The sequence below is a fragment of the Xenopus laevis genome, chromosome 8L, assembly GCF_017654675.1.
Source record: "Xenopus laevis strain J_2021 chromosome 8L, Xenopus_laevis_v10.1, whole genome shotgun sequence".
NCBI classification, from domain to species: Eukaryota; Metazoa; Chordata; class Amphibia; order Anura; family Pipidae; genus Xenopus; species Xenopus laevis.
The window spans coordinates 706,393-716,877 of record NC_054385.1 but is presented as its reverse complement, the minus strand read 5'-3'; the positions used below and the strand labels follow the sequence as shown (position 1 = coordinate 716,877).

At 41.5% G+C, this 10,485-nt stretch overlaps 1 pseudogene; it reads left to right on the top strand.

Moving 5' to 3' along the window:
• The first annotated feature begins 443 nt into the window (after positions 1-443).
• LOC108698838 overlaps positions 444-10,485 on the top strand; it is an 11,387-nt pseudogene continuing 1,345 nt past the window's right edge.

The following is a 10,485-nucleotide window of genomic DNA, read 5'->3' as shown; positions in this document are numbered from 1 at the left end:
GTCTTATGTCTGTCCCATCTAGTCTGTCCCTTCCCCTATCTACCTAAAGAACTCACACTTATTCCTCCCCCAGTACTGTCTTATGTCTGTCCCATCTAGTCTGTCCCTTCCCCTATCTACCTAAAGAACTCACACTTATTCCCCCAGTACTGTCTTATGTCTGTCCCATCTAGTCTGTCCCTTCCCCTATCTACCTAAAGAACTCACACTTATTCCCCCAGTACTGTCTTATGTCTGTCCCATCTAGTCTGTCCCTTCCCCTATCTACCTAAAGATCTCACACTTATTCCTCCAGTACTGTCTTATGTCTGTCCCATCTAGTCTGTCCCTTCCCCTATCTACCTAAAGAACTCACACTTATTCCTCCCCCAGTACTGTCTTATGTCTGTCCCATCTAGTCTGTCCCTTCCCCTATCTACTTAAAGAGCTCAGGCATATTCCCCCCCCCCCCAGTAAGGCCCTATGTCTTAGTTATTTATCAGCTAACTTTATTTTTCTGTGGTAGCGAGCAGCAGCCATGGCATCAGATGCAGAGATGGTGGTGTTTGGGGTGGCGGCACCCTTCTTGCGCAAGCCTGAGAAGGAGAGATTGGAGGCTCAGAACAAGCCGTTTGATGCAAAGAATTCCTGCTTTGTTCATGATGACAAGGAACTGTATGTGAAGGGAACCATCGTCTCCCGTGATGGCGGCAAAGTTAACGTCAATACGCTGGATGATAAGGTAATGCCATATGCTGTTATATAGGGTTATTCATGAGAGGAAGGTGGGGTGGTGAGTCCACAGTCTCCAGAATCCTCTACCAGCCACTAAAATGCAGAGTGTTATATACAGTAAGTGCTGTATATACTGTATAGGCCATACTTGTGATACTGAGTTCATAGTATCTTTTTTCTTTTATTAAATCCCTCTTTGCCAAATGTTTGCGTAACATTTTTCCCTCTATTTTAGACTGTTACAGTCAAGGAAGACCAAGTTTACCCCCAAAACCCTCCTAAGTTTGATAAAATTGAAGACATGGCCATGCTGACCCACCTGAATGAGGCCTCGGTGCTGTACAACCTCAAAGAGCGTTACGCAGCCTGGATGATCTACGTGAGTCGCTCGCATGACACGGGGGCACATCATTCCCCCTCGCTGGGCTTTCTCTCAAGCACATGCTTGCCATTTTCTAATTTTTCTAAACAGTGTTTCTGTACCATTCAGTTGCACATAGGCAATAGCATATAGGTGCAGCTTACTGTGTGCCCACACATGTGACTGTACAAATGTTACCCAACTATACTGTCCCCTTTCAGACCTACTCTGGCCTGTTCTGCGTCACTGTGAACCCCTACAAGTGGCTGCCAGTGTACAACCCCGAGGTCGTAGCTGGTTACAGAGGGAAGAAGCGCCAAGAGGCTCCACCCCACATCTTCTCCATCTCTGATAATGCCTATCAGTTCATGTTACAGGGTACATCCAGTATCTGCTGCTGATGCCAAGCAGACACTCACTATTAGTAATGTCGATTTATAATTGAAACAGTTTATTCCATGTAGGGACTCCATTTTTGTCTGGATATATGTGTCATTTCACACAGGACTTGAATCATAGCAACATTCATTTGTACCAACACTGGATTCATTGTGCATATTTCATTAATGTTACATTATTCCATCTTTTTTTCAGATCGTGAAAACCAGTCAATCTTGATCACGTAAGTGTGTCATGGAAAACACACACTCAATTTTCTTGGAGGCTGCCCGCTGTATACAAAGCTGGACTCTTTCCATTTAATAGGAATGTTAATATAGAATCAGTTAGAATATACAGGCAGGTCTCTGTTCTCTGAAACAGACATCTGGAGCAATTTGCAGTTTACCCAGAGCACAAGTTCTTGCTAAGGAGTGCAGAGACCTGCGGGAGTATAGGGAATGCAAAGTGCAAACAAAAAACTGCATTCTGAGCCCATATAACTTCTGCCTCATTCTGTAGTTCTGATTAATATATTGTCTCCCTTCTCTCTTTAGCGGAGAATCTGGGGCTGGAAAGACTGTGAACACCAAGCATGTCATCCAGTACTTTGCAACAATTGCAGCTATTGGTGACCCTGGAAAGAAGAAGGAATCAGCCAATAAACTGCAGGTAATATGGGGAGAACACTAGTGGCTTGGGCTTCCTATGCTCAGTACTTGGCCCTGTTGCTGCTTTCTACATCTGTTACTTTAGACCAAAGAATTTCCCAATGGGAATCAGAGCTGAAACACGTCCTATCTTAAGCTGGCCATATATTGATAGATCCACTTATGAATAGGGGAGGGACACAACAACGATCAGATGCATTACTCGCCCAACCTGCTCAATTGAAAAGAACTGAACAGGCAGGTCAAGCAATATGCTCCATACATAGGCCAATTACCTGCCAACTCTGGATGGGCAGCTCAGCCAGTAAATGGTTAACTTCTACCATAGTCCCATATAACGACTATGTAATGTACAGTAGCACTAACTGTTTCTAATGTTTGTTAGAGTGGGCCCTCAATGCCAGGTTCCGTGGGGTTTCATAGGCATTGCCAAAGAATAAAATCATATATACCAATTTTTTTTAGTATTTAACCTATGCTAACTGTTCCTTCACATTAGATTCTTTGTACATTGCTTGCAGGGGACACTGGAGGATCAAATCATTCAGGCTAACCCTCTGCTTGAGGCCTTTGGTAACGCCAAGACAGTCAGAAATGACAACTCCTCTCGCTTTGTAAGATAAAGGGTTTTCTCAACTCTTCCATGCTGACACTTCTGACAATGTCATTTGTACTAACCTGCCTTTTCTCTTTCCCAATCCATAGGGTAAATTTATCAGGATTCACTTTGGAACCACGGGAGAACTGTCTTCTGCTGATATTGAAACCTGTAAGCTCCTGTTCATCTCATGTGCAAACAGGGTTTCCATCACAAATCATGGAGCCCCGTACAACATAATCATCTGGGCCCCCCCATCCTAAAAGTTATCAAACAAACCACACATTAGTGGCACAGATAGCAAGATTCAGAAATGTTTATACAGTCCTAAGTAGCCCAATTTTATCTATGTTAAAAACTTTTTTTTAAAGAATCATTTCTACTAAAATACAATTGTGTGGGGTTTAGCTTCACTAACAATCAATTTTATGTTAATAACTTTCATAACATAGCAAATACTTTCTCACATGTTTCAGTCTCACATGTTCCTAAGCATGGGTAAAGGACATAATAGAAAAAAATGCCTAGCTAGCTGGGGAGAGGAAAGAATTGTGCAGAAGAAGCTCTGCCCTTCCCACCCGATTCTGCAGCTCTCTGACAGCAGTGGGGGCCTGGGTAAAGAGTGAGTACAGCGGCCGGGCCCCCCTAATACCCGAAAAGCTCTGGGCCCAGGATAACTGTCTGGTGCCCTGTGTGACTCAGAACTTTATTTGGCCCACTGGTACTTGATCATTTACTTTTACATTCCAACTTCAGCAGAGAGAAGCTACCACATCAGATCCAGACAAACAAGAAACCAGAGATCGTTGGTAATTTCTCTCTTTAGCATTACTTATTAGTTTTAACCTCAATGAATCCAGAAGAACTATGGTGTTTACTGCTAGGCTACTGAAGAACTTCAGGAGGGAGGGGAGAGCGACGGAGGGGTGGTTGACAGAGGGAAGGAATGGGAGTAAGGGGTGCAAAACTGGCTAGGGGTAGGTAGAAGACAATTTTAGTGGTAGCTTCCCATTGCCCCCCTATCATTGCACCCTAGGCAGCTGCCTCTTCTGCCTACCCCTAGTTCCGGCCTTGCATATAAATATGTTTGGGGAAGCAAAGCCTCCTTAATCATTCATTATACTCTGGCTATGTTTTCTGCTGTTGATAAAACAGTAATAACCTAAATTCTACTTTACTCTATTCCAATATTTAGAGATGCTCCTTCTGACCACCAACCCGTATAACTATTCTTTCATCAGCAAGGTGAAATTTCAGTAAAGAGTATTGATGATGAAGAGAAGTTGATGGCAACTGATGTAAGCAGTAATACCCATGAGCTTAGAACATTAATGAAAAAGTCTTAGGACTTAGGACTAATAACATAATTGTGCTTTATCATGATTGAAACATTCTCTGCCTGCTTCATCTATGCACGTATTCTTCATACAGGAAAACTTAAATAAGCTGATGACCAATCTGAGGAGCACTCACCCTCACTTTGTGCGTTGCCTGATTCCCAATGAGACCAAGACTCCTGGTAAAGTACACAAGAATGTTATTATACTGATAAAATGAAAATACAAATCTACTACATATATACAGACATATATACTTGGCTGTGCTAGTATTTGAATCAGCCCCCCACCCCTCAGCCTGAATATGGTGTTTCTTTCCCTCAGGGATCATGGACAATGCTCTCATCATTCACCAGCTGAGATGTAACGGTGTACTGGAAAGTATCAGGATCTGCAGAAAGGGATTCCCAAGCAGAATTCTATATGCAGATTTTAAGCAGCGGTAATTCAAAATTCAGTGGCTTGAGTTTGCTTGATGACTCAGTTAAGAAATAAGTAGAGGCTAAAGGACATTCAATTGTAATTACTTTCCTAAAATTAATTTTTGGTACAGATACAAAATCCTAAATGCCAATGCAATTCCAGAGGGGCAATTTATTGATGGCAAGAAGGCATCTGAAAAATTGCTGGGTTCTATTGATGTTGATCATACTCAGTACAGATTTGGGCACACCAAGGTACACTGTTATTTTGTATTTATATAGATATTCCACAGTGCTCTTTGCTAGTTGCATTAAATATGTAATTTATTGTGAATAGGTGTTCTTTAAAGCTGGTCTTTTGGGTGTTCTGGAAGAAATGAGAGATGATAAGTTGGCAGAAATTATTACAAAGACCCAGGCTTTGTGCCAAGGATTCCTAATGAGGGTGGAATTCAAGAAAATGGTGGAGAGAAGGTAATGAAACAATGATAAATATATATATATATATATATATATATATATATATATATAAATATATATATATATATATATATATATATATATATATATATATATATATATATATGTGTGTGATGTTTTTTTTAAAATATATATATATATTTTTTAATTTTTCTAAAATGCTGTTGAACAGAGACGCCATATATATTATCCAGTAAAACGTCAGGTCATTCATGAATGTCAAGCACTGGCCATGGATGAAGTTATACTTCAAGATTAAACCTCTCCTGAAAAGTGCAGAGACTGAGAAGGAAATGGCAAACATGAAAGAGGAGTTTGAGAAGACCAAGGAAGCCTTGTCTAAGTCAGAAGCAAGAAAGAAAGAATTAGAGGAGAAAATGGTTGGTCTTCTACAGGAGAAGAATGATCTTCAACTGCAATGTCAAACTCTAAGTGGACAATTAGTCTAGATAAGTAATATATTGCGTTGTGACAAGGCCACCACCTAATGGCTGTCAGTGTTTCCTCTTCAGGAATCTGAAAACCTAGCTGACTCAGAAGAGAGATGTGAAGGTCTCATAAAAAACAAAATTCATTTGGAAGCCAAGATTAAGGAACTGACTGAGAGGCTTGAGGATGAAGAGGAAAGCAATGCTGAACTCACAGCCAAGAAGAGAAAACTGGAGGATGAATGTTCTGAGCTGAAGAAAGACATTGATGATCTGGAGCTGACCTTAGCTAAAGTGGAAAAGGAAAAGCATGCCACTGAAAACAAGGTACGTGGAACAGGGATGCTCTCCAACACTTTATTTATTTGTTTTAATTATGAAAGGTAAAAATCATTGATCAGCTTTGCATCAATGTGTACAGGTTAAAAACCTCACAGAAGAAATGGCTGCTCTTGATGAGAACATCTCAAAGATTACAAAAGAAAAGAAAGCCCTTCAAGAGGCACATCAACAAACGCTAGATGACCTTCAGGCAGACGAGGATAAAGTCAATTCACTCTCAAAGGCTAAAACTAAGTTGGAGCAGCAAGTGGATGATGTAAGTGCACGTAACAATTAGAATTCATTATATGACATCAGAGAGTCTATATCAGCAATGAAGTTATCATTTTGTGAAAAAACAGCTGGAAGGTTCCCTGAAGCAAGAGAAGAAACTTCGTCTCGACCTTGAAAGAGCAAAGAGGAAGCTGGAAGGGGATCTGAAGCTGGCCCAGGAGACAATCATGGATCTTGAAAATGACAAACAGCAAACCGACGAAAAACTCAAAAAGTAAGTGTCCTTTGTCTAAAAATCATCATTAGATAGCTTAACTAAACACATGATTTGCATAAAACCCTCTCTTTTAACCCAGAAAAGACTTTGAAAAAAGTCAGCTTCAGTCAAGGATTGAAGATGAGCAGACACTGGCATCCCAGCTGCAGAAGAAGATCAAGGAACTACAGGTACAGTATGTAGCATTGGTCGAACAGCGTTATAGCTTACATTATGCAAAATGATTTCTCTTTCTTTAATTAATCTTTTTCTCCTGTCTTCTAGGCCCGTATAGAAGAAGTTGAGGAAGAGATTGAAGCTGAGCGAGCTGCTCGTGCTAAAGTAGAAAAACAAAGATCTGATCTATCCAGGGAACTTGAAGAGATCAGTGAAAGGCTCGAAGAGGCAGGAGGTGCAACATCTGCACAGATTGAGATGAACAAAAAACGTGAGGCTGAATTCCAGAAACTGAGACGGGACCTGGAAGAGTCCACCCTGCAGCATGAATCCACTGCTGCTGCTCTGCGCAAGAAGCATGCCGATAGCGTTGCCGAACTGGGAGAACAAATTGACAACCTGCAGAGAGTAAAACAGAAGCTAGAGAAAGAGAAGAGTGAACTAAAGATGGAAATTGATGACCTTGCAAGTAACTTAGAGAATGTCTCCAAATCAAAGGTACCAGAAAAACCGATTTGCTGTGTCAGGCATAGGACTTAAAGTCCTCAATTAGCCATTTTTTTAACCTTTGTCCACTGCATGGGGAATAGTGTGACTAGCCGCAGGTCTTTTCTCTCCATTTTGGAGTGCAGAGACCTATGGACTAAAATTTGAATCTTGTGTGGAGTGTGTTGGGCTCCCAAGATTTTAAAGGAACAGGCTGGGTGAGGCATATAGGCACTCATGTGTTGCTTGCACCTACAGCCCTTTCGAATTGTTCCAGTTCTAATATGATGATTTGTATCCAAAAGGCCAACATTGAAAAGGTGAGCCGTATGCTTGAAGACCAGCTCAGTGAGATAAAGTCAAAGGATGACGAGTACCAACGTATTATTAATGACCTCACTGCGCAGAAGGCCGGATTGCAGACTGAGAATGGTACGCATGTCCGCCCATGAAATTTTTAAACAAGAGGAAGACCAATTGCCTATAACCAACAGTACCTTATGTTATAGTCACTAGACTGCACAACATATCAAGTTCTCTAGGGATATATTAAGTGTATATAATAATTGAATAGAGTTCAAACATTGCCATTACCTCATGTTAAAGTGATCTGGTATAAATATTACTATAGGTGAGCAGTCACGTCAGCTAGAAGAGTAGGAGCCACTAATCTCCCAGTTGAGTAGAGGAAAGCAGGCCTTTACCCAGCAGACTGAGGAACTGAAGAGGCAGCTGGAGGAGGAATCTAAAGTAAGGGCTTTTTTAGTGACCTTAAAGGAAAACTATACCCCCCAAACAATGTAGGTCTCTATAAAAAGATATTGCATAAAACAGCTCATATGTAAAATCCTGCTTCATGTAAATAAACCATTTTCATAATAATATACATTTCTAGTAGTATGTGCCATTGGGTAATCATAAATAGAAAATTGCCATTTTAAAAAATAAGGGCCGCCCCCTGGAATCGTAGGATTCACTGTGCACACAAATATACCAACAAACTATACTTGTTAGGTCACATGAGCCAATTAACAGACAAAGTTCTGTCTTTTGCTTCAACACTTCTTCCTGTTACAGTTAGAGTTGTAGTATTTCTGGTCAGGTGATCTCTGAGGCAGCACAGAGACCATCACGAAATGGTGGCTCAAGGCAAGAGATGTAAAAGGGCAATATTTACTTAAATATATATTCCAGTTTGGTAAGATTCTTTAATATGCCACTTAATATGATATGAACTATCTGTTGCTTAAGTGTTCATTTTGGGGGTATAGTTTTCCTTTAACAATTAACCATTTTGAGCAATACATTTGCAAACTTTTTCTTCTACAATAAGCAGTAGGTATTCCTAAAATGTGCAAGACATGAAATAAAATACTTAATAAAAAAGTAAATATTTTGTTGTAATATTCGCAGGCCAAAAATGCTCTAGCACATGCCCTGCAGTCTTCACGCCATGACTGTGACTTGCTTCGTGAGCAATATGAAGAGGAGCAAGAGGCAAAGGCTGAGCTTCAACGCTCCCTGTCTAAGGCAAATGGTGAGGTCGCCCAATGGAGAACGAAATATGAGACAGATGCCATCCAACGCACAGAGGAACTAGAGGAGGCCAAGTATGATTCTAAATGACAAATAATTCTCAGAAAGGCAGAATGAAATACTAAGACAAATTAAATATTGTGTAAATCTGTTCCTGGGAAGAAACTTGCCCAACGCCTGCAGGAAGCAGAGGAGCAGGTGGAGGCTGTGAACTCCAAATGTGCCTCCTTGGAGAAGACCAAACAGAGGCTCCATGCAGAAGTGGAGGACCTAATGGTGGATGTGGAGAGAGCCAACAGTGCAGCTGCTGCTCTAGATAAGAAACAGAGGAACTTTGATAAAGTAAGTGAAAGACATTCCTTCTGCGACTAATAAATGTGATTTCTTACATAAATATTGAAATGAACTCCCAAGGCCAGCAGCACATTTAAGTCTCCATTCTTGAACAGGTGCTTGTAGAATGGAAGCAAAAGTATGAGGAAGGCCAATCTGAGTTGTAAGCAGCCCAAAAAGAAGCTCGTTCACTGAGCACTGAGATCTTCAAGATGAAGAATGCTTATGAGGAGGACCTGGAACATCTTGAAACCATGAAACGGGAAAGCAAGAACTTGCAGCGTATGTTTGGGATGTTAGAAGAGCCCATTTATTTCTGTCTCTTGACCATTATAGCAATATAAATACATTGCACTTTTCTTTCCTTCAGAGGAGATCTCAGATCTGACTGAGCAAATGGGAGAGACTGTAAAAAATATACATGAGCTGGAGAAGGCCAAGAAGCAGGTGGAACAGGAGAAGGGAGACCTGCAAGCTGCACTGGAGGAAGCTGAGGCAAGACTGGCATCTGCATAAATAACACACTTAGCTGTAGGGTAAAGGGGTGTCCCTTGTTTGATGTATTTCATTTGCTCACATAGGGATCTCTTGAGCATGAGGAAGCCAAGATCCTGCGTATCCAACTGGAGCTGAACCAAGTGAAATCAGAGGTAGACCGCAAGATTGCAGAGAAGGACGAAGAGATTGAGCAGCTGAAGAGGAACAGCCAGAGAGTCATAGACACCATGCAGAGCACACTGGACTCAGAAGCAGAAATGATGCTCTCAGGCTCAAAAAGAAGATGGAAGGTGACTTGAATGAGCTGTAAATCCAACTGGGTCACGCCAACCGCCAGGCTGCTGAAGCACAAAAACAGCTGAGAAACGTGCAGGCACAGCTTAAGGTACAACTGGCAAGTCCATCATGAAATTAAAGTATAATGAAAAATGTAGCTGTAAAGGACTAGAAATGTGTTCAATGCAGAGCAGGGTTTTTTTTTTTATTTGCCTGCTCCTTTAGTCATGTAGTTCTACATTGATCAATACAGATAATAAAAACCCCCTTTTTGCCTTAAAGGACACACAGCTTCAGTTAGATGATGCAAGCAGGGCCCAAGAAGATATGAAGGAGCAGCTGGCTGTGGTTGACCGCAGAACCACCCTACAGCAGGCTGAGATGGAGGAGATGCGTTCAGCTCTGGAACAGACAGAGAGATCTCGCAAGGTGGCTGAGCAGGAACTTCTGGATGCAAGTGAACGTGTTCAGCTCTTGCACTCACAGGTCTGATCATTCAGTGCCATGGCTAAAACACACCAAAGGTTTTTAGGTAATAAAAAGGCCCTTTTGCAAAATGTCTTCTTAATTCCCCCTTTAGAACACAAGTCTCCTAAACACCAAGAAGAAGCTGGAGAGTGACATAGTTCAGTTGCAGAGTGAGGTTGAGGAGTCTGTTCAGGAAGCTCGGAATGCAGAGGAGAAAGCCAAAAAAGCCATCACAGATGTAAGGATTTGAGCTTGCATAACTCTACATGGGCAAGCCTGGTAATGTAATGTAAAGCACAATCTCTCTCTAAACCAATGATGGTATTGTAGGCTGCCATGATGGCAGAGGAGCTGAAGAAGGAGCAGGACACCAGTGCCCACTTAGAGAGGATGAAGAAGAACCTGGAACAGACTGTGAAGGACCTACAACAACGCTTGGATGAAGCTGAGCAGCTGGCAATGAAGGGAGGCAAGAAGCAACTCCAGAAACTGGAGTCTCGGGTATGTCTGT